This window comes from Engystomops pustulosus, chromosome 9, assembly GCF_040894005.1.
Source record: "Engystomops pustulosus chromosome 9, aEngPut4.maternal, whole genome shotgun sequence".
NCBI lineage: Eukaryota > Metazoa > Chordata > Amphibia > Anura > Leptodactylidae > Engystomops > Engystomops pustulosus.
In genome coordinates, this window is record NC_092419.1 from 67,810,092 (window position 1) to 67,832,563 (window position 22,472).

Here is a 22,472-nt window from a genome sequence, read left to right on the forward strand (position 1 = left end):
ATTTGAACCTTCTTTTACTATCTCATAGAGAAACTAACACAATTTTCAGGTTCAAAAAGGTCAACGGAACTTGGGATTCCCAGCCAGTCTCCCATGCTGGTACTTGCCAAGCCTTAAGCTGCTGCGATCTGACGAGAGCAGGCACATTCAGCTTAGAATGGCTGTTGACAGCAGCTGTTCAATTTGAACCTTCTTTTACTATCTCATAGAGAAACTAACACAATTTTCAGGTTCAAAAAGGTCAACGGAACTTGGGATTCCCAGCCAGTCTCCCATGCTGGTACTTGCCAAGCCTTAAGCTGCATTGCTGCTGCGATCTGACGAGAGCAGGCACATTCAGCTTAGAATGGCCGTTGACAGCAGCTGTTCAATTTGAACCTTCTTTTACTATCTCATAGAGAAACTAACACAATTTTCAGGTTCAAAAAGGTCAACAGAACTTGGGATTCCCAGCCAGTCTCCCATGCTGTTACTTGCCAAGCCTTAAGCTGCATTGCTGCTGCGATCTGACGAGAGCAGGCACATTCAGCTTAGAATGGCCGTTGACAGCAGCTGTTCAATTTGAACCTTCTTTTACTATCTCATAGAGAAACTAACACAATTTTCAGGTTCAAAAAGGTCAACGGAACTTGGGATTCCCAGCCAGTCTCCCATGCTGGTACTTGCCAAGCCTTAAGCTGCATTGCTGCTGCGATCTGACGAGAGCAGGCACATTCAGCTTAGAATGGCCGTTGACAGCAGCGGTTCAGTTTGAACCTTCTTTTACTATCTCATAGAGAAACTAACACAATTTTCAGGTTCAAAAAGGTCAACGGAACTTGGGATTCCCAGCCAGTCTCCCATGCTGGTACTTGCCAAGCCTTAAGCTACAGTGCTGTTGCGATCTGACGAGAGCAGGCACATTCAGCTTAGAATGGCCGTTGACAGCAGCTGTTCAATTTGAACCTTCTTTTACTATCTCATAGAGAAACTAACACAATTTTCAGGTTCAAAAAGGTCAACGGAACTTGGGATTCCCAGCCAGTCTCCCATGCTGGTACTTGCCAAGCCTTAAGCTGCTGCGATCTGACGAGAGCAGGCACATTCAGCTTAGAATGGCTGTTGACAGCAGCTGTTCAATTTGAACCTTCTTTTACTATCTCATAGAGAAACTAACACAATTTTCAGGTTCAAAAAGGTCAACGGAACTTGGGATTCCCAGCCAGTCTCCCATGCTGGTACTTGCCAAGCCTTAAGCTGCTGCGATCTGACGAGAGCAGGCACATTCAGCTTAGAATGGCTGTTGACAGCAGCTGTTCAATTTGAACCTTCTTTTACTATCTCATAGAGAAACTAACACAATTTTCAGGTTCAAAAAGGTCAACGGAACTTGGGATTCCCAGCCAGTCTCCCATGCTGGTACTTGCCAAGCCTTAAGCTGCATTGCTGCTGCGATCTGACGAGAGCAGGCACATTCAGCTTAGAATGGCCGTTGACAGCAGCTTTTCAGTTTGAACCTTCTTTTACTATCTCATAGAGAAACTAACACAATTTTCAGGTTCAAAAAGGTCAACGGAACTTGGGATTCCCAGCCAGTCTCCCATGCTGGTACTTGCCAAGCCTTAAGCTGCTGCGATCTGATGAGAGCAGGCACATTCAGCTTAGAATGGCCGTTGACAGCAGCTGTTCAATTTGAACCTTCTTTTACTATCTCATAGAGAAACTAACACAATTTTCAGGTTCAAAAAGGTCAACAGAACTTGGGATTCCCAGCCAGTCTCCCATGCTGGTACTTGCCAAGCCTTAAGCTGCATTGCTGCTGCGATCTGACGAGAGCAGGCACATTCAGCTTAGAATGGCCGTTGACAGCAGCTGCCTAATTTCTACTTTCTTTTACTATCTCATAGAGAAACTAACACAATTTTCAGGTTCAAAAAGGTCAACGGAACTTGGGATTCCCAGCCAGTCTCCCATGCTGGTACTTGCCAAGCCTTAAGCTGCTGCGATCTGACGAGAGCAGGCACATTCAGCTTAGAATGGCTGTTGACAGCAGCTGTTCAATTTGAACCTTCTTTTACTATCTCATAGAGAAACTAACACAATTTTCAGGTTCAAAAAGGTCAACGGAACTTGGGATTCCCAGCCAGTCTCCCATGCTGGTACTTGCCAAGCCTTAAGCTGCATTGCTGCTGCGATCTGACGAGAGCAGGCACATTCAGCTTAGAATGGCCGTTGACAGCAGCTGTTCAGTTTGAACCTTCTTTTACTATCTCATAGAGAAACTAACACAATTTTCAGGTTCAAAAAGGTCAACGGAACTTGGGATTCCCAGCCAGTCTCCCATGCTGGTACTTGCCAAGCCTTAAGCTGCTGCGATCTGATGAGAGCAGGCACATTCAGCTTAGAATGGCCGTTGACAGCAGCTGTTCAATTTGAACCTTCTTTTACTATCTCATAGAGAAACTAACACAATTTTCAGGTTCAAAAAGGTCAACAGAACTTGGGATTCCCAGCCAGTCTCCCATGCTGGTACTTGCCAAGCCTTAAGCTGCATGCTGCTGCGATCTGACGAGAGCAGGCACATTCAGCTTAGAATGGCCGTTGACAGCAGCTGCCTAATTTCTACTTTCTTTTACTATCTCATAGAGAAACTAACACAATTTTCAGGTTCAAAAAGGTCAACGGAACTTGGGATTCCCAGCCAGTCTCCCATGCTGGTACTTGCCAAGCCTTAAGCTGCATTGCTGCTGCGATCTGACGAGAGCAGGCACATTCAGCTTAGAATGGCCGTTGACAGCAGCTGTTCAATTTGAACCTTCTTTTACTATCTCATAGAGAAACTAACACAATTTTCAGGTTCAAAAAGGTCAACGGAACTTGGGATTCCCAGCCAGTCTCCCATGCTGGTACTTGCCAAGCCTTAAGCTGCATTGATGCTGCGATCTGACGAGAGCAAGCACATTCAGCTTAGAATGGCCGTTGACAGCAGCTGTTCAGTTTGAACCTTCTTTTACTATCTCATAGAGAAACTAACACAATTTTCAGGTTCAAAAAGGTCAACGGAACTTGGGATTCGCAGCCAGTCTCCCATGCTGGTACTTGCCAAGCCTTAAGCTGCATCGCTGCTGTGATCCGACAAGAGCACGCGCATTCAGCTTAGAATGGCCGTTGACAGCAGCTTTTCAATTTGAACCTTCTTTTACTATCTCATAGAGAAACTAACACAATTTTCAGGTTCAAAAAGGTCAATAGAACTTGGGATTCCCAGCCAGTCTCCCATGCTGGTACTTGCCAAGCCTTAAGCTGCAATGCTGCTGCGATCTGACGAGAGCAGGCACATTCAGCTTAGAATGGCCGTTGACAGCAGCTGTTCAATTTGAACCTTCTTTTACTATCTCATAGAGAAACTAACACAATTTTCAGGTTCAAAAAGGTCAACAGAACTTGGGATTCCCAGCCAGTCTCCCATGCTGTTACTTGCCAAGCCTTAAGCTGCATTGCTGCTGCGATCTGACGAGAGCAGGCACATTCAGCTTAGAATGGCCGTTGACAGCAGCTGTTCAATTTGAACCTTCTTTTACTATCTCATAGAGAAACTAACACAATTTTCAGGTTCAAAAAGGTCAACGGAACTTGGGATTCCCAGCCAGTCTCCCATGCTGGTACTTGCCAAGCCTTAAGCTGCATTGCTGCTGCGATCTGACGAGAGCAGGCACATTCAGCTTAGAATGGCCGTTGACAGCAGCGGTTCAGTTTGAACCTTCTTTTACTATCTCATAGAGAAACTAACACAATTTTCAGGTTCAAAAAGGTCAACGGAACTTGGGATTCCCAGCCAGTCTCCCATGCTGGTACTTGCCAAGCCTTAAGCTACATTGCTGTTGCGATCTGACGAGAGCAGGCACATTCAGCTTAGAATGGCCGTTGACAGCAGCTGTTCAATTTGAACCTTCTTTTACCATCTTTGACAGAGAAACTAACAATTTTCAGGTTCAAAAAGGTCAACGGAACTTGGGATTCCCAGCCAGTCTCCCATGCTGGTACTTGCCAAGCCTTAAGCTGCATTGCTGCTGCGATCTGACGAGAGCAGGCACATTCAGCTTAGAATGGCCGTTGACAGCAGCTGTTCAATTTGAACCTTCTTTTACTATCTCATAGAGAAACTAACACAATTTTCAGGTTCAAAAAGGTCAACGGAACTTGGGATTCCCAGCCAGTCTCCCATGCTGGTACTTGCCAAGCCTTAAGCTACATTGCTGCTGCGATCTGATGAGAGCAGGCACATTTAGCTTAGAATGGCCGTTGACAGCAGCTGTTCAATTTGAACCTTCTTTTACTATCTCATAGAGAAACTAACACAATTTTCAGGTTCAAAAAGGTCAACGGAACTTGGGATTCCCAGCCAGTCTCCCATGCTGGTACTTGCCAAGCCTTAAGCTGCATTGCTGCTGCGATCTGACGAGAGCAGGCACATTCAGCTTAGAATGGCCGTTGACAGCAGCTGTTCAATTTGAACCTTCTTTTACCATCTTTGACAGAGAAACTAACAATTTTCAGGTTCAAAAAGGTCAACGGAACTTGGGATTCCCAGCCAGTCTCCCATGCTTGTACTTGCCAAGCCTTAAGCTGCATTGTTGCTGCGATCTGACGAGAGCAGGCACATTCAGCTTAGAATGGCCGTTGACAGCAGCTGTTCAATTTGAACCTTCTTTTACTATCTCATAGAGAAACTAACACAATTTTCAGGTTCAAAAAGGTCAACAGAACTTGGGATTCCCAGCCAGTCTCCCATGCTGGTACTTGCCAAGCCTTAAGCTGCATTGCTGCTGCGATCTGACGAGAGCAGGCACATTCAGCTTAGAATGGCCGTTGACAGCAGCTGTTCAATTTGAACTTTCTTTTACTATCTCATAGAAAAACTAACACAATTTTCAGATTCAAAAAGGTCAACAGAACTTGGGATTTCCAGCCAGTCTCCCATGCTGGTACTTGCCAAGCCTTAAGCTGCATTGCTGCTGCGATCTGACGAGAGCAGGCACATTCAGCTTAGAATGGCCGTTGAAAGCAGCTGTTCAATTTGAACCTTCTTTTACTATCCCATAGAGAAACTAACACAATTTTCAGGTTCAAAAAGGTCAACGGAACTTGGGATTCCCAGCCAGTCTCCCATGCTGGTACTTGCCAAGCCTTAAGCTGCATTGCTACTGCGATCTGACGAGAGCAGGCACATTCAGCTTAGAATGGCCGTTGACAGCAGCTGTTCAATTTGAACCTTCTTTTACTATCTCATAGAGAAACTAACACAATTTTCAGGTTCAAAAAGGTCAACGGAACTTGGGATTCCCAGCCAGTCTCCCATGCTGGTACTTGCCAAGCCTTAAGCTGCTGCGATCTGACGAGAGCAGGCACATTCAGCTTAGAATGGCTGTTGACAGCAGCTGTTCAATTTGAACCTTCTTTTACTATCTCATAGAGAAACTAACACAATTTTCAGGTTCAAAAAGGTCAACGGAACTTGGGATTCCCAGCCAGTCTCCCATGCTGGTACTTGCCAAGCCTTAAGCTGCTGCGATCTGACGAGAGCAGGCACATTCAGCTTAGAATGGCTGTTGACAGCAGCTGTTCAATTTGAACCTTCTTTTACTATCTCATAGAGAAACTAACACAATTTTCAGGTTCAAAAAGGTCAACGGAACTTGGGATTCCCAGCCAGTCTCCCATGCTGGTACTTGCCAAGCCTTAAGCTGCATTGCTGCTGCGATCTGACGAGAGCAGGCACATTCAGCTTAGAATGGCCGTTGACAGCAGCTGTTCAGTTTGAACCTTCTTTTACTATCTCATAGAGAAACTAACACAATTTTCAGGTTCAAAAAGGTCAACGGAACTTGGGATTCCCAGCCAGTCTCCCATGCTGGTACTTGCCAAGCCTTAAGCTGCTGCGATCTGATGAGAGCAGGCACATTCAGCTTAGAATGGCCGTTGACAGCAGCTGTTCAATTTGAACCTTCTTTTACTATCTCATAGAGAAACTAACACAATTTTCAGGTTCAAAAAGGTCAACAGAACCTGGGATTCCCAGCCAGTCTCCCATGCTGGTACTTGCCAAGCCTTAAGCTGCATTGCTGCTGCGATCTGACGAGAGCAGGCACATTCAGCTTAGAATGGCCGTTGACAGCAGCTGCCTAATTTCTACTTTCTTTTACTATCTCATAGAGAAACTAACACAATTTTCAGGTTCAAAAAGGTCAACGGAACTTGGGATTCCCAGCCAGTCTCCCATGCTGGTACTTGCCAAGCCTTAAGCTGCATTGCTGCTGCGATCTGACGAGAGCAGGCACATTCAGCTTAGAATGGCCGTTGACAGCAGCTGTTCAATTTGAACCTTCTTTTACTATCTCATAGAGAAACTAACACAATTTTCAGGTTCAAAAAGGTCAACGGAACTTGGGATTCCCAGCCAGTCTCCCATGCTGGTACTTGCCAAGCCTTAAGCTGCTGCGATCTGACGAGAGCAGGCACATTCAGCTTAGAATGGCTGTTGACAGCAGCTGTTCAATTTGAACCTTCTTTTACTATCTCATAGAGAAACTAACACAATTTTCAGGTTCAAAAAGGTCAACGGAACTTGGGATTCCCAGCCAGTCTCCCATGCTGGTACTTGCCAAGCCTTAAGCTGCATTGCTGCTGCGATCTGACGAGAGCAGGCACATTCAGCTTAGAATGGCCGTTGACAGCAGCTGTTCAGTTTGAACCTTCTTTTACTATCTCATAGAGAAACTAACACAATTTTCAGGTTCAAAAAGGTCAACGGAACTTGGGATTCCCAGCCAGTCTCCCATGCTGGTACTTGCCAAGCCTTAAGCTGCTGCGATCTGACGAGAGCAGGCACATTCAGCTTAGAATGGCTGTTGACAGCAGCTGTTCAATTTGAACCTTCTTTTACTATCTCATAGAGAAACTAACACAATTTTCAGGTTCAAAAAGGTCAACGGAACTTGGGATTCCCAGCCAGTCTCCCATGCTGGTACTTGCCAAGCCTTAAGCTGCTGCGATCTGACGAGAGCAGGCACATTCAGCTTAGAATGGCTGTTGACAGCAGCTGTTCAATTTGAACCTTCTTTTACTATCTCATAGAGAAACTAACACAATTTTCAGGTTCAAAAAGGTCAACGGAACTTGGGATTCCCAGCCAGTCTCCCATGCTGGTACTTGCCAAGCCTTAAGCTGCATTGCTGCTGCGATCTGACGAGAGCAGGCACATTCAGCTTAGAATGGCCGTTGACAGCAGCTGTTCAGTTTGAACCTTCTTTTACTATCTCATAGAGTAACTAACACAATTTTCAGGTTCAAAAAGGTCAACGGAACTTGGGATTCCCAGCCAGTCTCCCATGCTGGTACTTGCCAAGCCTTAAGCTGCTGCGATCTGATGAGAGCAGGCACATTCAGCTTAGAATGGCCGTTGACAGCAGCTGTTCAATTTGAACCTTCTTTTACTATCTCATAGAGAAACTAACACAATTTTAAGGTTCAAAAAGGTCAACAGAACTTGGGATTCCCAGCCAGTCTCCCATGCTGGTACTTGCCAAGCCTTAAGCTGCATTGCTGCTGCGATCTGACGAGAGCAGGCACATTCAGCTTAGAATGGCCGTTGACAGCAGCTGCCTAATTTCTACTTTCTTTTACTATCTCATAGAGAAACTAACACAATTTTCAGGTTCAAAAAGGTCAACGGAACTTGGGATTCCCAGCCAGTCTCCCATGCTGGTACTTGCCAAGCCTTAAGCTGCATTGCTGCTGCGATCTGACGAGAGCAGGCACATTCAGCTTAGAATGGCCGTTGACAGGAGCTGTTCAATTTGAACCTTCTTTTACTATCTCATAGAGAAACTAACACAATTTTCAGGTTCAAAAAGGTCAACGGAACTTGGGATTCCCAGCCAGTCTCCCATGCTGGTACTTGCCAAGCCTTAAGCTGCTGCGATCTGACGAGAGCAGGCACATTCAGCTTAGAATGGCTGTTGACAGCAGCTGTTCAATTTGAACCTTCTTTTACTATCTCATAGAGAAACTAACACAATTTTCAGGTTCAAAAAGGTCAACGGAACTTGGGATTCCCAGCCAGTCTCCCATGCTGGTACTTGCCAAGCCTTAAGCTGCATTGCTGCTGCGATCTGACGAGAGCAGGCACATTCAGCTTAGAATGGCCGTTGACAGCAGCTGTTCAGTTTGAACCTTCTTTTACTATCTCATAGAGAAACTAACACAATTTTCAGGTTCAAAAAGGTCAACGGAACTTGGGATTCCCAGCCAGTCTCCCATGCTGGTACTTGCCAAGCCTTAAGCTGCTGCGATCTGATGAGAGCAGGCACATTCAGCTTAGAATGGCCGTTGACAGCAGCTGTTCAATTTGAACCTTCTTTTACTATCTCATAGAGAAACTAACACAATTTTCAGGTTCAAAAAGGTCAACAGAACTTGGGATTCCCAGCCAGTCTCCCATGCTGGTACTTGCCAAGCCTTAAGCTGCATTGCTGCTGCGATCTGACGAGAGCAGGCACATTCAGCTTAGAATGGCCGTTGACAGCAGCTGCCTAATTTCTACTTTCTTTTACTATCTCATAGAGAAACTAACACAATTTTCAGGTTCAAAAAGGTCAACGGAACTTGGGATTCCCAGCCAGTCTCCCATGCTGGTACTTGCCAAGCCTTAAGCTGCATTGCTGCTGCGATCTGACGAGAGCAGGCACATTCAGCTTAGAATGGCCGTTGACAGCAGCTGTTCAATTTGAACCTTCTTTTACTATCTCATAGAGAAACTAACACAATTTTCAGGTTCAAAAAGGTCAACGGAACTTGGGATTCCCAGCCAGTCTCCCATGCTGGTACTTGCCAAGCCTTAAGCTGCTGCGATCTGACGAGAGCAGGCACATTCAGCTTAGAATGGCTGTTGACAGCAGCTGTTCAATTTGAACCTTCTTTTACTATCTCATAGAGAAACTAACACAATTTTCAGGTTCAAAAAGGTCAACGGAACTTGGGATTCCCAGCCAGTCTCCCATGCTGGTACTTGCCAAGCCTTAAGCTGCTGCGATCTGACGAGAGCAGGCACATTCAGCTTAGAATGGCTGTTGACAGCAGCTGTTCAATTTGAACCTTCTTTTACTATCTCATAGAGAAACTAACACAATTTTCAGGTTCAAAAAGGTCAACGGAACTTGGGATTCCCAGCCAGTCTCCCATGCTGGTACTTGCCAAGCCTTAAGCTGCATTGCTGCTGCGATCTGACGAGAGCAGGCACATTCAGCTTAGAATGGCCGTTGACAGCAGCTGTTCAGTTTGAACCTTCTTTTACTATCTCATAGAGTAACTAACACAATTTTCAGGTTCAAAAAGGTCAACGGAACTTGGGATTCCCAGCCAGTCTCCCATGCTGGTACTTGCCAAGCCTTAAGCTGCTGCGATCTGATGAGAGCAGGCACATTCAGCTTAGAATGGCCGTTGACAGCAGCTGTTCAATTTGAACCTTCTTTTACTATCTCATAGAGAAACTAACACAATTTTAAGGTTCAAAAAGGTCAACAGAACTTGGGATTCCCAGCCAGTCTCCCATGCTGGTACTTGCCAAGCCTTAAGCTGCATTGCTGCTGCGATCTGACGAGAGCAGGCACATTCAGCTTAGAATGGCCGTTGACAGCAGCTGCCTAATTTCTACTTTCTTTTACTATCTCATAGAGAAACTAACACAATTTTCAGGTTCAAAAAGGTCAACGGAACTTGGGATTCCCAGCCAGTCTCCCATGCTGGTACTTGCCAAGCCTTAAGCTGCATTGCTGCTGCGATCTGACGAGAGCAGGCACATTCAGCTTAGAATGGCCGTTGACAGCAGCTGTTCAATTTGAACCTTCTTTTACTATCTCATAGAGAAACTAACACAATTTTCAGGTTCAAAAAGGTCAACGGAACTTGGGATTCCCAGCCAGTCTCCCATGCTGGTACTTGCCAAGCCTTAAGCTGCTGCGATCTGACGAGAGCAGGCACATTCAGCTTAGAATGGCTGTTGACAGCAGCTGTTCAATTTGAACCTTCTTTTACTATCTCATAGAGAAACTAACACAATTTTCAGGTTCAAAAAGGTCAACGGAACTTGGGATTCCCAGCCAGTCTCCCATGCTGGTACTTGCCAAGCCTTAAGCTGCATTGCTGCTGCGATCTGACGAGAGCAGGCACATTCAGCTTAGAATGGCCGTTGACAGCAGCTGTTCAGTTTGAACCTTCTTTTACTATCTCATAGAGAAACTAACACAATTTTCAGGTTCAAAAAGGTCAACGGAACTTGGGATTCCCAGCCAGTCTCCCATGCTGGTACTTGCCAAGCCTTAAGCTGCTGCGATCTGATGAGAGCAGGCACATTCAGCTTAGAATGGCCGTTGACAGCAGCTGTTCAATTTGAACCTTCTTTTACTATCTCATAGAGAAACTAACACAATTTTCAGGTTCAAAAAGGTCAACAGAACTTGGGATTCCCAGCCAGTCTCCCATGCTGGTACTTGCCAAGCCTTAAGCTGCATTGCTGCTGCGATCTGACGAGAGCAGGCACATTCAGCTTAGAATGGCCGTTGACAGCAGCTGCCTAATTTCTACTTTCTTTTACTATCTCATAGAGAAACTAACACAATTTTCAGGTTCAAAAAGGTCAACGGAACTTGGGATTCCCAGCCAGTCTCCCATGCTGGTACTTGCCAAGCCTTAAGCTGCATTGCTGCTGCGATCTGACGAGAGCAGGCACATTCAGCTTAGAATGGCCGTTGACAGCAGCTGTTCAATTTGAACCTTCTTTTACTATCTCATAGAGAAACTAACACAATTTTCAGGTTCAAAAAGGTCAACGGAACTTGGGATTCCCAGCCAGTCTCCCATGCTGGTACTTGCCAAGCCTTAAGCTGCTGCGATCTGACGAGAGCAGGCACATTCAGCTTAGAATGGCTGTTGACAGCAGCTGTTCAATTTGAACCTTCTTTTACTATCTCATAGAGAAACTAACACAATTTTCAGGTTCAAAAAGGTCAACGGAACTTGGGATTCCCAGCCAGTCTCCCATGCTGGTACTTGCCAAGCCTTAAGCTGCATTGCTGCTGCGATCTGACGAGAGCAGGCACATTCAGCTTAGAATGGCCGTTGACAGCAGCTGTTCAGTTTGAACCTTCTTTTACTATCTCATAGAGAAACTAACACAATTTTCAGGTTCAAAAAGGTCAACGGAACTTGGGATTCCCAGCCAGTCTCCCATGCTGGTACTTGCCAAGCCTTAAGCTGCTGCGATCTGATGAGAGCAGGCACATTCAGCTTAGAATGGCCGTTGACAGCAGCTGTTCAATTTGAACCTTCTTTTACTATCTCATAGAGAAACTAACACAATTTTCAGGTTCAAAAAGGTCAACAGAACTTGGGATTCCCAGCCAGTCTCCCATGCTGGTACTTGCCAAGCCTTAAGCTGCATTGCTGCTGCGATCTGACGAGAGCAGGCACATTCAGCTTAGAATGGCCGTTGACAGCAGCTGCCTAATTTCTACTTTCTTTTACTATCTCATAGAGAAACTAACACAATTTTCAGGTTCAAAAAGGTCAACGGAACTTGGGATTCCCAGCCAGTCTCCCATGCTGGTACTTGCCAAGCCTTAAGCTGCATTGCTGCTGCGATCTGACGAGAGCAGGCACATTCAGCTTAGAATGGCCGTTGACAGCAGCTGTTCAATTTGAACCTTCTTTTACTATCTCATAGAGAAACTAACACAATTTTCAGGTTCAAAAAGGTCAACGGAACTTGGGATTCCCAGCCAGTCTCCCATGCTGGTACTTGCCAAGCCTTAAGCTGCTGCGATCTGACGAGAGCAGGCACATTCAGCTTAGAATGGCTGTTGACAGCAGCTGTTCAATTTGAACCTTCTTTTACTATCTCATAGAGAAACTAACACAATTTTCAGGTTCAAAAAGGTCAACGGAACTTGGGATTCCCAGCCAGTCTCCCATGCTGGTACTTGCCAAGCCTTAAGCTGCATTGCTGCTGCGATCTGACGAGAGCAGGCACATTCAGCTTAGAATGGCCGTTGACAGCAGCTGTTCAGTTTGAACCTTCTTTTACTATCTCATAGAGAAACTAACACAATTTTCAGGTTCAAAAAGGTCAACGGAACTTGGGATTCCCAGCCAGTCTCCCATGCTGGTACTTGCCAAGCCTTAAGCTGCTGCGATCTGATGAGAGCAGGCACATTCAGCTTAGAATGGCCGTTGACAGCAGCTGTTCAATTTGAACCTTCTTTTACTATCTCATAGAGAAACTAACACAATTTTCAGGTTCAAAAAGGTCAACAGAACTTGGGATTCCCAGCCAGTCTCCCATGCTGGTACTTGCCAAGCCTTAAGCTGCATTGCTGCTGCGATCTGACGAGAGCAGGCACATTCAGCTTAGAATGGCCGTTGACAGCAGCTGCCTAATTTCTACTTTCTTTTACTATCTCATAGAGAAACTAACACAATTTTCAGGTTCAAAAAGGTCAACGGAACTTGGGATTCCCAGCCAGTCTCCCATGCTGGTACTTGCCAAGCCTTAAGCTGCATTGCTGCTGCGATCTGACGAGAGCAGGCACATTCAGCTTAGAATGGCCGTTGACAGCAGCTGTTCAATTTGAACCTTCTTTTACTATCTCATAGAGAAACTAACACAATTTTCAGGTTCAAAAAGGTCAACGGAACTTGGGATTCCCAGCCAGTCTCCCATGCTGGTACTTGCCAAGCCTTAAGCTGCATTGATGCTGCGATCTGACGAGAGCAAGCACATTCAGCTTAGAATGGCCGTTGACAGCAGCTGTTCAGTTTGAACCTTCTTTTACTATCTCATAGAGAAACTAACACAATTTTCAGGTTCAAAAAGGTCAACGGAACTTGGGATTCGCAGCCAGTCTCCCATGCTGGTACTTGCCAAGCCTTAAGCTGCATCGCTGCTGTGATCCGACAAGAGCACGCGCATTCAGCTTAGAATGGCCGTTGACAGCAGCTGTTCAATTTGAACCTTCTTTTACTATCTCATAGAGAAACTAACACAATTTTCAGGTTCAAAAAGGTCAATAGAACTTGGGATTCCCAGCCAGTCTCCCATGCTGGTACTTGCCAAGCCTTAAGCTGCAATGCTGCTGCGATCTGACGAGAGCAGGCACATTCAGCTTAGAATGGCCGTTGACAGCAGCTGTTCAATTTGAACCTTCTTTTACTATCTCATAGAGAAACTAACACAATTTTCAGGTTCAAAAAGGTCAACAGAACTTGGGATTCCCAGCCAGTCTCCCATGCTGTTACTTGCCAAGCCTTAAGCTGCATTGCTGCTGCGATCTGACGAGAGCAGGCACATTCAGCTTAGAATGGCCGTTGACAGCAGCTGTTCAATTTGAACCTTCTTTTACTATCTCATAGAGAAACTAACACAATTTTCAGGTTCAAAAAGGTCAACGGAACTTGGGATTCCCAGCCAGTCTCCCATGCTGGTACTTGCCAAGCCTTAAGCTGCATTGCTGCTGCGATCTGACGAGAGCAGGCACATTCAGCTTAGAATGGCCGTTGACAGCAGCTGTTCAATTTGAACCTTCTTTTACTATCTCATAGAGAAACTAACACAATTTTCAGGTTCAAAAAGGTCAACGGAACTTGGGATTCCCAGCCAGTCTCCCATGCTGGTACTTGCCAAGCCTTAAGCTACATTGCTGCTGCGATCTGATGAGAGCAGGCACATTTAGCTTAGAATGGCCGTTGACAGCAGCTTTTCAATTTGAACCTTCTTTTACTATCTCATAGAGAAACTAACACAATTTTCAGGTTCAAAAAGGTCAACGGAACTTGGGATTCCCAGCCAGTCTCCCATGCTGGTACTTGCCAAGCCTTAAGCTGCATTGCTGCTGCGATCTGACGAGAGCAGGCACATTCAGCTTAGAATGGCCGTTGACAGCAGCTGTTCAATTTGAACCTTCTTTTACCATCTTTGACAGAGAAACTAACAATTTTCAGGTTCAAAAAGGTCAACGGAACTTGGGATTCCCAGCCAGTCTCCCATGCTTGTACTTGCCAAGCCTTAAGCTGCATTGTTGCTGCGATCTGACGAGAGCAGGCACATTCAGCTTAGAATGGCCGTTGAAAGCAGCTGTTCAATTTGAACCTTCTTTTACTATCCCATAGAGAAACTAACACAATTTTCAGGTTCAAAAAGGTCAACGGAACTTGGGATTCCCAGCCAGTCTCCCATGCTGGTACTTGCCAAGCCTTAAGCTGCATTGCTACTGCGATCTGACGAGAGCAGGCACATTCAGCTTAGAATGGCCGTTGACAGCAGCTGTTCAATTTGAACCTTCTTTTACTATCTCATAGAGAAACTAACACAATTTTCAGGTTCAAAAAGGTCAACGGAACTTGGGATTCCCAGCCAGTCTCCCATGCTGGTACTTGCCAAGCCTTAAGCTGCTGCGATCTGACGAGAGCAGGCACATTCAGCTTAGAATGGCTGTTGACAGCAGCTGTTCAATTTGAACCTTCTTTTACTATCTCATAGAGAAACTAACACAATTTTCAGGTTCAAAAAGGTCAACGGAACTTGGGATTCCCAGCCAGTCTCCCATGCTGGTACTTGCCAAGCCTTAAGCTGCTGCGATCTGACGAGAGCAGGCACATTCAGCTTCGAATGGCTGTTGACAGCAGCTGTTCAATTTGAACCTTCTTTTACTATCTCATAGAGAAACTAACACAATTTTCAGGTTCAAAAAGGTCAACGGAACTTGGGATTCCCAGCCAGTCTCCCATGCTGGTACTTGCCAAGCCTTAAGCTGCATTGCTGCTGCGATCTGACGAGAGCAGGCACATTCAGCTTAGAATGGCCGTTGACAGCAGCTGTTCAGTTTGAACCTTCTTTTACTATCTCATAGAGAAACTAACACAATTTTCAGGTTCAAAAAGGTCAACGGAACTTGGGATTCCCAGCCAGTCTCCCATGCTGGTACTTGCCAAGCCTTAAGCTGCTGCGATCTGATGAGAGCAGGCACATTCAGCTTAGAATGGCCGTTGACAGCAGCTGTTCAATTTGAACCTTCTTTTACTATCTCATAGAGAAACTAACACAATTTTCAGGTTCAAAAAGGTCAACAGAACTTGGGATTCCCAGCCAGTCTCCCATGCTGGTACTTGCCAAGCCTTAAGCTGCATTGCTGCTGCGATCTGACGAGAGCAGGCACATTCAGCTTAGAATGGCCGTTGACAGCAGCTGCCTAATTTCTACTTTCTTTTACTATCTCATAGAGAAACTAACACAATTTTCAGGTTCAAAAAGGTCAACGGAACTTGGGATTCCCAGCCAGTCTCCCATGCTGGTACTTGCCAAGCCTTAAGCTGCATTGCTGCTGCGATCTGACGAGAGCAGGCACATTCAGCTTAGAATGGCCGTTGACAGCAGCTGTTCAATTTGAACCTTCTTTTACTATCTCATAGAGAAACTAACACAATTTTCAGGTTCAAAAAGGTCAACGGAACTTGGGATTCCCAGCCAGTCTCCCATGCTGGTACTTGCCAAGCCTTAAGCTGCTGCGATCTGACGAGAGCAGGCACATTCAGCTTAGAATGGCTGTTGACAGCAGCTGTTCAATTTGAACCTTCTTTTACTATCTCATAGAGAAACTAACACAATTTTCAGGTTCAAAAAGGTCAACGGAACTTGGGATTCCCAGCCAGTCTCCCATGCTGGTACTTGCCAAGCCTTAAGCTGCATTGCTGCTGCGATCTGACGAGAGCAGGCACATTCAGCTTAGAATGGCCGTTGACAGCAGCTGTTCAGTTTGAACCTTCTTTTACTATCTCATAGAGAAACTAACACAATTTTCAGGTTCAAAAAGGTCAACGGAACTTGGGATTCCCAGCCAGTCTCCCATGCTGGTACTTGCCAAGCCTTAAGCTGCTGCGATCTGACGAGAGCAGGCACATTCAGCTTAGAATGGCTGTTGACAGCAGCTGTTCAATTTGAACCTTCTTTTACTATCTCATAGAGAAACTAACACAATTTTCAGGTTCAAAAAGGTCAACGGAACTTGGGATTCCCAGCCAGTCTCCCATGCTGGTACTTGCCAAGCCTTAAGCTGCTGCGATCTGACGAGAGCAGGCACATTCAGCTTAGAATGGCTGTTGACAGCAGCTGTTCAATTTGAACCTTCTTTTACTATCTCATAGAGAAACTAACACAATTTTCAGGTTCAAAAAGGTCAACGGAACTTGGGATTCCCAGCCAGTCTCCCATGCTGGTACTTGCCAAGCCTTAAGCTGCATTGCTGCTGCGATCTGACGAGAGCAGGCACATTCAGCTTAGAATGGCCGTTGACAGCAGCTGTTCAGTTTGAACCTTCTTTTACTATCTCATAGAGTAACTAACACAATTTTCAGGTTCAAAAAGGTCAACGGAACTTGGGATTCCCAGCCAGTCTCCCATGCTGGTACTTGCCAAGCCTTAAGCTGCTGCGATCTGATGAGAGCAGGCACATTCAGCTTAGAATGGCCGTTGACAGCAGCTGTTCAATTTGAACCTTCTTTTACTATCTCATAGAGAAACTAACACAATTTTAAGGTTCAAAAAGGTCAACAGAACTTGGGATTCCCAGCCAGTCTCCCATGCTGGTACTTGCCAAGCCTTAAGCTGCATTGCTGCTGCGATCTGACGAGAGCAGGCACATTCAGCTTAGAATGGCCGTTGACAGCAGCTGCCTAATTTCTACTTTCTTTTACTATCTCATAGAGAAACTAACACAATTTTCAGGTTCAAAAAGGTCAACGGAACTTGGGATTCCCAGCCAGTCTCCCATGCTGGTACTTGCCAAGCCTTAAGCTGCATTGCTGCTGCGATCTGACGAGAGCAGGCACATTCAGCTTAGAATGGCCGTTGACAGCAGCTGTTCAATTTGAACCTTCTTTTACTATCTCATAGAGAAACTAACACAATTTTCAGGTTCAAAAAGGTCAACGGAACTTGGGATTCCCAGCCAGTCTCCCATGCTGGTACTTGCCAAGCCTTAAGCTGCTGCGATCTGACGAGAGCAGGCACATTCAGCTTAGAATGGCTGTTGACAGCAGCTGTTCAATTTGAACCTTCTTTTACTATCTCATAGAGAAACTAACACAATTTTCAGGTTCAAAAAGGTCAACGGAACTTGGGATTCCCAGCCAGTCTCCCATGCTGGTACTTGCCAAGCCTTAAGCTGCATTGCTGCTGCGATCTGACGAGAGCAGGCACATTCAGCTTAGAATGGCCGTTGACAGCAGCTGTTCAGTTTGAACCTTCTTTTACTATCTCATAGAGAAACTAACACAATTTTCAGGTTCAAAAAGGTCAACGGAACTTGGGATTCCCAGCCAGTCTCCCATGCTGGTACTTGCCAAGCCTTAAGCTGCTGCGATCTGATGAGAGCAGGCACATTCAGCTTAGAATGGCCGTTGACAGCAGCTGTTCAATTTGAACCTTCTTTTACTATCTCATAGAGAAACTAACACAATTTTCAGGTTCAAAAAGGTCAACAGAACTTGGGATTCCCAGCCAGTCTCCCATGCTGGTACTTGCCAAGCCTTAAGCTGCATTGCTGCTGCGATCTGACGAGAGCAGGCACATTCAGCTTAGAATGGCCGTTGACAGCAGCTGCCTAATTTCTACTTTCTTTTACTATCTCATAGAGAAACTAACACAATTTTCAGGTTCAAAAAGGTCAACGGAACTTGGGATTCCCAGCCAGTCTCCCATGCTGGTACTTGCCAAGCCTTAAGCTGCTGCGATCTGACGAGAGCAGGCACATTCAGCTTAGAATGGCTGTTGACAGCAGCTGTTCAATTTGAACCTTCTTTTACTATCTCATAGAGAAACTAACACAATTTTCAGGTTCAAAAAGGTCAACGGAACTTGGGATTCCCAGCCAGTCTCCCATGCTGGTACTTGCCAAGCCTTAAGCTGCATTGCTGCTGCGATCTGACGAGAGCAGGCACATTCAGCTTAGAATGGCCGTTGACAGCAGCTGTTCAGTTTGAACCTTCTTTTACTATCTCATAGAGAAACTAACACAATTTTCAGGTTCAAAAAGGTCAACGGAACTTGGGATTCCCAGCCAGTCTCCCATGCTGGTACTTGCCAAGCCTTAAGCTGCTGCGATCTGACGAGAGCAGGCACATTCAGCTTAGAATGGCTGTTGACAGCAGCTGTTCAATTTGAACCTTCTTTTACTATCTCATAGAGAAACTAACACAATTTTCAGGTTCAAAAAGGTCAACGGAACTTGGGATTCCCAGCCAGTCTCCCATGCTGGTACTTGCCAAGCCTTAAGCTGCTGCGATCTGACGAGAGCAGGCACATTCAGCTTAGAATGGCTGTTGACAGCAGCTGTTCAATTTGAACCTTCTTTTACTATCTCATAGAGAAACTAACACAATTTTCAGGTTCAAAAAGGTCAACGGAACTTGGGATTCCCAGCCAGTCTCCCATGCTGGTACTTGCCAAGCCTTAAGCTGCATTGCTGCTGCGATCTGACGAGAGCAGGCACATTCAGCTTAGAATGGCCGTTGACAGCAGCTGTTCAGTTTGAACCTTCTTTTACTATCTCATAGAGTAACTAACACAATTTTCAGGTTCAAAAAGGTCAACGGAACTTGGGATTCCCAGCCAGTCTCCCATGCTGGTACTTGCCAAGCCTTAAGCTGCTGCGATCTGATGAGAGCAGGCACATTCAGCTTAGAATGGCCGTTGACAGCAGCTGTTCAATTTGAACCTTCTTTTACTATCTCATAGAGAAACTAACACAATTTTAAGGTTCAAAAAGGTCAACAGAACTTGGGATTCCCAGCCAGTCTCCCATGCTGGTACTTGCCAAGCCTTAAGCTGCATTGCTGCTGCGATCTGACGAGAGCAGGCACATTCAGCTTAGAATGGCCGTTGACAGCAGCTGCCTAATTTCTACTTTCTTTTACTATCTCATAGAGAAACTAACACAATTTTCAGGTTCAAAAAGGTCAACGGAACTTGGGATTCCCAGCCAGTCTCCCATGCTGGTACTTGCCAAGCCTTAAGCTGCATTGCTGCTGCGATCTGACGAGAGCAGGCACATTCAGCTTAGAATGGCCGTTGACAGCAGCTGTTCAATTTGAACCTTCTTTTACTATCTCATAGAGAAACTAACACAATTTTCAGGTTCAAAAAGGTCAACGGAACTTGGGATTCCCAGCCAGTCTCCCATGCTGGTACTTGCCAAGCCTTAAGCTGCTGCGATCTGACGAGAGCAGGCACATTCAGCTTAGAATGGCTGTTGACAGCAGCTGTTCAATTTGAACCTTCTTTTACTATCTCATAGAGAAACTAACACAATTTTCAGGTTCAAAAAGGTCAACGGAACTTGGGATTCCCAGCCAGTCTCCCATGCTGGTACTTGCCAAGCCTTAAGCTGCATTGCTGCTGCGATCTGACGAGAGCAGGCACATTCAGCTTAGAATGGCCGTTGACAGCAGCTGTTCAGTTTGAACCTTCTTTTACTATCTCATAGAGAAACTAACACAATTTTCAGGTTCAAAAAGGTCAACGGAACTTGGGATTCCCAGCCAGTCTCCCATGCTGGTACTTGCCAAGCCTTAAGCTGCTGCGATCTGATGAGAGCAGGCACATTCAGCTTAGAATGGCCGTTGACAGCAGCTGTTCAATTGGAACCTTCTTTTACTATCTCATAGAGAAACTAACACAATTTTCAGGTTCAAAAAGGTCAACAGAACTTGGGATTCCCAGCCAGTCTCCCATGCTGGTACTTGCCAAGCCTTAAGCTGCATTGCTGCTGCGATCTGACGAGAGCAGGCACATTCAGCTTAGAATGGCCGTTGACAGCAGCTGCCTAATTTCTACTTTCTTTTACTATCTCATAGAGAAACTAACACAATTTTCAGGTTCAAAAAGGTCAACGGAACTTGGGATTCCCAGCCAGTCTCCCATGCTGGTACTTGCCAAGCCTTAAGCTGCATTGCTGCTGCGATCTGACGAGAGCAGGCACATTCAGCTTAGAATGGCCGTTGACAGCAGCTGTTCAATTTGAACCTTCTTTTACTATCTCATAGAGAAACTAACACAATTTTCAGGTTCAAAAAGGTCAACGGAACTTGGGATTCCCAGCCAGTCTCCCATGCTGGTACTTGCCAAGCCTTAAGCTGCATTGATGCAGCGATCTGACGAGAGCAGGCACATTCAGCTTAGAATGGCCGTTGACAGCAGCTGTTCAGTTTGAACCTTCTTTTACTATCTCATAGAGAAACTAACACAATTTTCAGGTTCAAAAAGGTCAACGGAACTTGGGATTCCCAGCCAGTCTCCCATGCTGGTACTTGCCAAGCCTTAAGCTGCTGCGATCTGATGAGAGCAGGCACATTCAGCTTAGAATGGCCGTTGACAGCAGCTGTTCAATTTGAACCTTCTTTTACTATCTCATAGAGAAACTAACACAATTTTCAGGTTCAAAAAGGTCAACAGAACTTGGGATTCCCAGCCAGTCTCCCATGCTGGTACTTGCCAAGCCTTAAGCTGCATTGCTGCTGCGATCTGACGAGAGCAGGCACATTCAGCTTAGAATGGCCGTTGACAGCAGCTGCCTAATTTCTACTTTCTTTTACTATCTCATAGAGAAACTAACACAATTTTCAGGTTCAAAAAGGTCAACGGAACTTGGGATTCCCAGCCAGTCTCCCATGCTGGTACTTGCCAAGCCTTAAGCTGCATTGCTGCTGCGATCTGACGAGAGCAGGCACATTCAGCTTAGAATTGCCGTTGACAGCAGCTGTTCAATTTGAACCTTCTTTTACTATCTCATAGAGAAACTAACACAATTTTCAGGTTCAAAAAGGTCAACGGAACTTGGGATTCCCAGCCAGTCTCCCATGCTGGTACTTGCCAAGCCTTAAGCTGCTGCGATCTGACGAGAGCAGGCACATTCAGCTTAGAATGGCTGTTGACAGCAGCTGTTCAATTTGAACCTTCTTTTACTATCTCATAGAGAAACTAACACAATTTTCAGGTTCAAAAAGGTCAACGGAACTTGGGATTCCCAGCCAGTCTCCCATGCTGGTACTTGCCAAGCCTTAAGCTGCATTGCTGCTGCGATCTGACGAGAGCAGGCACATTCAGCTTAGAATGGCCGTTGACAGCAGCTGTTCAGTTTGAACCTTCTTTTACTATCTCATAGAGAAACTAACACAATTTTCAGGTTCAAAAAGGTCAACGGAACTTGGGATTCCCAGCCAGTCTCCCATGCTGGTACTTGCCAAGCCTTAAGCTGCTGCGATCTGACGAGAGCAGGCACATTCAGCTTAGAATGGCTGTTGACAGCAGCTGTTCAATTTGAACCTTCTTTAACTATCTCATAGAGAAACTAACACAATTTTCAGGTTCAAAAAGGTCAACGGAACTTGGGATTCCCAGCCAGTCTCCCATGCTGGTACTTGCCAAGCCTTAAGCTGCTGCGATCTGACGAGAGCAGGGCACATTCAGCTTAGAATGGCTGTTGACAGCAGCTGTTCAATTTGAACCTTCTTTTACTATCTCATAGAGAAACTAACACAATTTTCAGGTTCAAAAAGGTCAACGGAACTTGGGATTCCCAGCCAGTCTCCCATGCTGGTACTTGCCAAGCCTTAAGCTGCATTGCTGCTGCGATCTGACGAGAGCAGGCACATTCAGCTTAGAAATGGCCGTTGACAGCAGCTGTTCAGTTTGAACCTTCTTTTACTATCTCATAGAGTAACTAACACAATTTTCAGGTTCAAAAAGGTCAACGGAACTTGGGATTCCCAGCCAGTCTCCCATGCTGGTACTTGCCAAGCCTTAAGCTGCTGCGATCTGATGAGAGCAGGCACATTCAGCTTAGAATGGCCGTTGACAGCAGCTGTTCAATTTGAACCTTCTTTTACTATCTCATAGAGAAACTAACACAATTTTAAGGTTCAAAAAGGTCAACAGAACTTGGGATTCCCAGCCAGTCTCCCATGCTGGTACTTGCCAAGCCTTAAGCTGCATTGCTGCTGCGATCTGACGAGAGCAGGCACATTCAGCTTAGAATGGCCGTTGACAGCAGCTGCCTAATTTCTACTTTCTTTTACTATCTCATAGAGAAACTAACACAATTTTCAGGTTCAAAAAGGTCAACGGAACTTGGGATTCCCAGCCAGTCTCCCATGCTGGTACTTGCCAAGCCTTAGCTGCATTGCTGCTGCGATCTGACGAGAGCAGGCACATTCAGCTTAGAATGGCCGTTGACAGCAGCTGTTCAATTTGAACCTTCTTTTACTATCTCATAGAGAAAACTAACACAATTTTCAGGTTCAAAAAGGTCAACGGAACTTGGGATTCCCAGCCAGTCTCCCATGCTGGTACTTGCCAAGCTTAAGCTGCTGCGATCTGACGAGAGCAGGCA

At 45.6% G+C, this 22,472-nt stretch overlaps 71 pseudogenes; all 71 read right to left on the reverse strand.

Moving 5' to 3' along the window:
- Nucleotides 1-239: 239 nt before the first annotated feature.
- Nucleotides 240-358, reverse strand: LOC140100351 (5S ribosomal RNA; annotated as a pseudogene).
- Nucleotides 359-428: 70 nt separating this feature from the next.
- LOC140092898 (5S ribosomal RNA) lies at nt 429-547 on the reverse strand (annotated as a pseudogene).
- Nucleotides 548-617: 70 nt separating this feature from the next.
- On the reverse strand, nt 618-736 carry LOC140100354 (5S ribosomal RNA; annotated as a pseudogene).
- A 621-nt stretch (nt 737-1,357) lies between these two features.
- On the reverse strand, nt 1,358-1,476 carry LOC140100355 (5S ribosomal RNA; annotated as a pseudogene).
- Nucleotides 1,477-1,727: 251 nt separating this feature from the next.
- On the reverse strand, nt 1,728-1,846 carry LOC140080682 (5S ribosomal RNA; annotated as a pseudogene).
- Nucleotides 1,847-2,097: 251 nt separating this feature from the next.
- On the reverse strand, nt 2,098-2,216 carry LOC140100356 (5S ribosomal RNA; annotated as a pseudogene).
- Nucleotides 2,217-2,467: 251 nt separating this feature from the next.
- Nucleotides 2,468-2,585, reverse strand: LOC140095234 (5S ribosomal RNA; annotated as a pseudogene).
- Nucleotides 2,586-2,655: 70 nt separating this feature from the next.
- Nucleotides 2,656-2,774, reverse strand: LOC140100357 (5S ribosomal RNA; annotated as a pseudogene).
- A 70-nt stretch (nt 2,775-2,844) lies between these two features.
- LOC140090218 (5S ribosomal RNA) lies at nt 2,845-2,963 on the reverse strand (annotated as a pseudogene).
- A 448-nt stretch (nt 2,964-3,411) lies between these two features.
- Nucleotides 3,412-3,530, reverse strand: LOC140092966 (5S ribosomal RNA; annotated as a pseudogene).
- Nucleotides 3,531-3,600: 70 nt separating this feature from the next.
- Nucleotides 3,601-3,719, reverse strand: LOC140100358 (5S ribosomal RNA; annotated as a pseudogene).
- A 70-nt stretch (nt 3,720-3,789) lies between these two features.
- LOC140093357 (5S ribosomal RNA) lies at nt 3,790-3,908 on the reverse strand (annotated as a pseudogene).
- A 70-nt stretch (nt 3,909-3,978) lies between these two features.
- Nucleotides 3,979-4,097, reverse strand: LOC140100360 (5S ribosomal RNA; annotated as a pseudogene).
- A 70-nt stretch (nt 4,098-4,167) lies between these two features.
- LOC140078444 (5S ribosomal RNA) lies at nt 4,168-4,286 on the reverse strand (annotated as a pseudogene).
- A 70-nt stretch (nt 4,287-4,356) lies between these two features.
- On the reverse strand, nt 4,357-4,475 carry LOC140100361 (5S ribosomal RNA; annotated as a pseudogene).
- Nucleotides 4,476-4,545: 70 nt separating this feature from the next.
- On the reverse strand, nt 4,546-4,664 carry LOC140085271 (5S ribosomal RNA; annotated as a pseudogene).
- A 70-nt stretch (nt 4,665-4,734) lies between these two features.
- On the reverse strand, nt 4,735-4,853 carry LOC140080683 (5S ribosomal RNA; annotated as a pseudogene).
- Nucleotides 4,854-4,923: 70 nt separating this feature from the next.
- On the reverse strand, nt 4,924-5,042 carry LOC140095776 (5S ribosomal RNA; annotated as a pseudogene).
- Nucleotides 5,043-5,112: 70 nt separating this feature from the next.
- LOC140078434 (5S ribosomal RNA) lies at nt 5,113-5,231 on the reverse strand (annotated as a pseudogene).
- Nucleotides 5,232-5,663: 432 nt separating this feature from the next.
- On the reverse strand, nt 5,664-5,782 carry LOC140100362 (5S ribosomal RNA; annotated as a pseudogene).
- Nucleotides 5,783-6,033: 251 nt separating this feature from the next.
- LOC140083381 (5S ribosomal RNA) lies at nt 6,034-6,152 on the reverse strand (annotated as a pseudogene).
- A 70-nt stretch (nt 6,153-6,222) lies between these two features.
- On the reverse strand, nt 6,223-6,341 carry LOC140100363 (5S ribosomal RNA; annotated as a pseudogene).
- A 251-nt stretch (nt 6,342-6,592) lies between these two features.
- LOC140100365 (5S ribosomal RNA) lies at nt 6,593-6,711 on the reverse strand (annotated as a pseudogene).
- A 432-nt stretch (nt 6,712-7,143) lies between these two features.
- On the reverse strand, nt 7,144-7,262 carry LOC140100367 (5S ribosomal RNA; annotated as a pseudogene).
- A 251-nt stretch (nt 7,263-7,513) lies between these two features.
- LOC140080684 (5S ribosomal RNA) lies at nt 7,514-7,632 on the reverse strand (annotated as a pseudogene).
- Nucleotides 7,633-7,702: 70 nt separating this feature from the next.
- Nucleotides 7,703-7,821, reverse strand: LOC140100368 (5S ribosomal RNA; annotated as a pseudogene).
- A 251-nt stretch (nt 7,822-8,072) lies between these two features.
- On the reverse strand, nt 8,073-8,191 carry LOC140100369 (5S ribosomal RNA; annotated as a pseudogene).
- Nucleotides 8,192-8,442: 251 nt separating this feature from the next.
- Nucleotides 8,443-8,561, reverse strand: LOC140080685 (5S ribosomal RNA; annotated as a pseudogene).
- Nucleotides 8,562-8,631: 70 nt separating this feature from the next.
- On the reverse strand, nt 8,632-8,750 carry LOC140100370 (5S ribosomal RNA; annotated as a pseudogene).
- A 432-nt stretch (nt 8,751-9,182) lies between these two features.
- On the reverse strand, nt 9,183-9,301 carry LOC140100371 (5S ribosomal RNA; annotated as a pseudogene).
- Nucleotides 9,302-9,552: 251 nt separating this feature from the next.
- On the reverse strand, nt 9,553-9,671 carry LOC140080686 (5S ribosomal RNA; annotated as a pseudogene).
- A 70-nt stretch (nt 9,672-9,741) lies between these two features.
- Nucleotides 9,742-9,860, reverse strand: LOC140100372 (5S ribosomal RNA; annotated as a pseudogene).
- Nucleotides 9,861-10,111: 251 nt separating this feature from the next.
- Nucleotides 10,112-10,230, reverse strand: LOC140100373 (5S ribosomal RNA; annotated as a pseudogene).
- A 251-nt stretch (nt 10,231-10,481) lies between these two features.
- On the reverse strand, nt 10,482-10,600 carry LOC140080688 (5S ribosomal RNA; annotated as a pseudogene).
- A 70-nt stretch (nt 10,601-10,670) lies between these two features.
- Nucleotides 10,671-10,789, reverse strand: LOC140100374 (5S ribosomal RNA; annotated as a pseudogene).
- Nucleotides 10,790-11,040: 251 nt separating this feature from the next.
- On the reverse strand, nt 11,041-11,159 carry LOC140100376 (5S ribosomal RNA; annotated as a pseudogene).
- Nucleotides 11,160-11,410: 251 nt separating this feature from the next.
- On the reverse strand, nt 11,411-11,529 carry LOC140080689 (5S ribosomal RNA; annotated as a pseudogene).
- A 70-nt stretch (nt 11,530-11,599) lies between these two features.
- Nucleotides 11,600-11,718, reverse strand: LOC140100377 (5S ribosomal RNA; annotated as a pseudogene).
- Nucleotides 11,719-11,969: 251 nt separating this feature from the next.
- On the reverse strand, nt 11,970-12,088 carry LOC140100379 (5S ribosomal RNA; annotated as a pseudogene).
- A 251-nt stretch (nt 12,089-12,339) lies between these two features.
- Nucleotides 12,340-12,458, reverse strand: LOC140080690 (5S ribosomal RNA; annotated as a pseudogene).
- A 70-nt stretch (nt 12,459-12,528) lies between these two features.
- Nucleotides 12,529-12,647, reverse strand: LOC140100380 (5S ribosomal RNA; annotated as a pseudogene).
- A 70-nt stretch (nt 12,648-12,717) lies between these two features.
- Nucleotides 12,718-12,836, reverse strand: LOC140090219 (5S ribosomal RNA; annotated as a pseudogene).
- A 448-nt stretch (nt 12,837-13,284) lies between these two features.
- On the reverse strand, nt 13,285-13,403 carry LOC140092968 (5S ribosomal RNA; annotated as a pseudogene).
- Nucleotides 13,404-13,473: 70 nt separating this feature from the next.
- LOC140100381 (5S ribosomal RNA) lies at nt 13,474-13,592 on the reverse strand (annotated as a pseudogene).
- Nucleotides 13,593-13,662: 70 nt separating this feature from the next.
- On the reverse strand, nt 13,663-13,781 carry LOC140078440 (5S ribosomal RNA; annotated as a pseudogene).
- Nucleotides 13,782-13,851: 70 nt separating this feature from the next.
- Nucleotides 13,852-13,970, reverse strand: LOC140100382 (5S ribosomal RNA; annotated as a pseudogene).
- A 70-nt stretch (nt 13,971-14,040) lies between these two features.
- On the reverse strand, nt 14,041-14,159 carry LOC140092498 (5S ribosomal RNA; annotated as a pseudogene).
- A 70-nt stretch (nt 14,160-14,229) lies between these two features.
- LOC140078435 (5S ribosomal RNA) lies at nt 14,230-14,348 on the reverse strand (annotated as a pseudogene).
- Nucleotides 14,349-14,780: 432 nt separating this feature from the next.
- LOC140100383 (5S ribosomal RNA) lies at nt 14,781-14,899 on the reverse strand (annotated as a pseudogene).
- Nucleotides 14,900-15,150: 251 nt separating this feature from the next.
- LOC140080691 (5S ribosomal RNA) lies at nt 15,151-15,269 on the reverse strand (annotated as a pseudogene).
- Nucleotides 15,270-15,339: 70 nt separating this feature from the next.
- LOC140100384 (5S ribosomal RNA) lies at nt 15,340-15,458 on the reverse strand (annotated as a pseudogene).
- A 251-nt stretch (nt 15,459-15,709) lies between these two features.
- LOC140100385 (5S ribosomal RNA) lies at nt 15,710-15,828 on the reverse strand (annotated as a pseudogene).
- A 432-nt stretch (nt 15,829-16,260) lies between these two features.
- Nucleotides 16,261-16,379, reverse strand: LOC140100387 (5S ribosomal RNA; annotated as a pseudogene).
- Nucleotides 16,380-16,630: 251 nt separating this feature from the next.
- On the reverse strand, nt 16,631-16,749 carry LOC140080692 (5S ribosomal RNA; annotated as a pseudogene).
- A 70-nt stretch (nt 16,750-16,819) lies between these two features.
- On the reverse strand, nt 16,820-16,938 carry LOC140100388 (5S ribosomal RNA; annotated as a pseudogene).
- Nucleotides 16,939-17,189: 251 nt separating this feature from the next.
- On the reverse strand, nt 17,190-17,308 carry LOC140100389 (5S ribosomal RNA; annotated as a pseudogene).
- A 251-nt stretch (nt 17,309-17,559) lies between these two features.
- Nucleotides 17,560-17,678, reverse strand: LOC140080694 (5S ribosomal RNA; annotated as a pseudogene).
- Nucleotides 17,679-17,929: 251 nt separating this feature from the next.
- Nucleotides 17,930-18,048, reverse strand: LOC140100391 (5S ribosomal RNA; annotated as a pseudogene).
- Nucleotides 18,049-18,480: 432 nt separating this feature from the next.
- LOC140100392 (5S ribosomal RNA) lies at nt 18,481-18,599 on the reverse strand (annotated as a pseudogene).
- Nucleotides 18,600-18,850: 251 nt separating this feature from the next.
- LOC140080695 (5S ribosomal RNA) lies at nt 18,851-18,969 on the reverse strand (annotated as a pseudogene).
- Nucleotides 18,970-19,039: 70 nt separating this feature from the next.
- LOC140100393 (5S ribosomal RNA) lies at nt 19,040-19,158 on the reverse strand (annotated as a pseudogene).
- Nucleotides 19,159-19,409: 251 nt separating this feature from the next.
- Nucleotides 19,410-19,528, reverse strand: LOC140100394 (5S ribosomal RNA; annotated as a pseudogene).
- Nucleotides 19,529-19,779: 251 nt separating this feature from the next.
- On the reverse strand, nt 19,780-19,898 carry LOC140080696 (5S ribosomal RNA; annotated as a pseudogene).
- Nucleotides 19,899-19,968: 70 nt separating this feature from the next.
- On the reverse strand, nt 19,969-20,087 carry LOC140100395 (5S ribosomal RNA; annotated as a pseudogene).
- A 70-nt stretch (nt 20,088-20,157) lies between these two features.
- On the reverse strand, nt 20,158-20,276 carry LOC140092555 (5S ribosomal RNA; annotated as a pseudogene).
- A 251-nt stretch (nt 20,277-20,527) lies between these two features.
- LOC140080697 (5S ribosomal RNA) lies at nt 20,528-20,646 on the reverse strand (annotated as a pseudogene).
- Nucleotides 20,647-20,716: 70 nt separating this feature from the next.
- LOC140083965 (5S ribosomal RNA) lies at nt 20,717-20,835 on the reverse strand (annotated as a pseudogene).
- A 251-nt stretch (nt 20,836-21,086) lies between these two features.
- Nucleotides 21,087-21,205, reverse strand: LOC140100396 (5S ribosomal RNA; annotated as a pseudogene).
- A 433-nt stretch (nt 21,206-21,638) lies between these two features.
- LOC140095119 (5S ribosomal RNA) lies at nt 21,639-21,758 on the reverse strand (annotated as a pseudogene).
- A 251-nt stretch (nt 21,759-22,009) lies between these two features.
- On the reverse strand, nt 22,010-22,128 carry LOC140080698 (5S ribosomal RNA; annotated as a pseudogene).
- Nucleotides 22,129-22,198: 70 nt separating this feature from the next.
- LOC140096266 (5S ribosomal RNA) lies at nt 22,199-22,316 on the reverse strand (annotated as a pseudogene).
- Nucleotides 22,317-22,472: the final 156 nt, after the last annotated feature.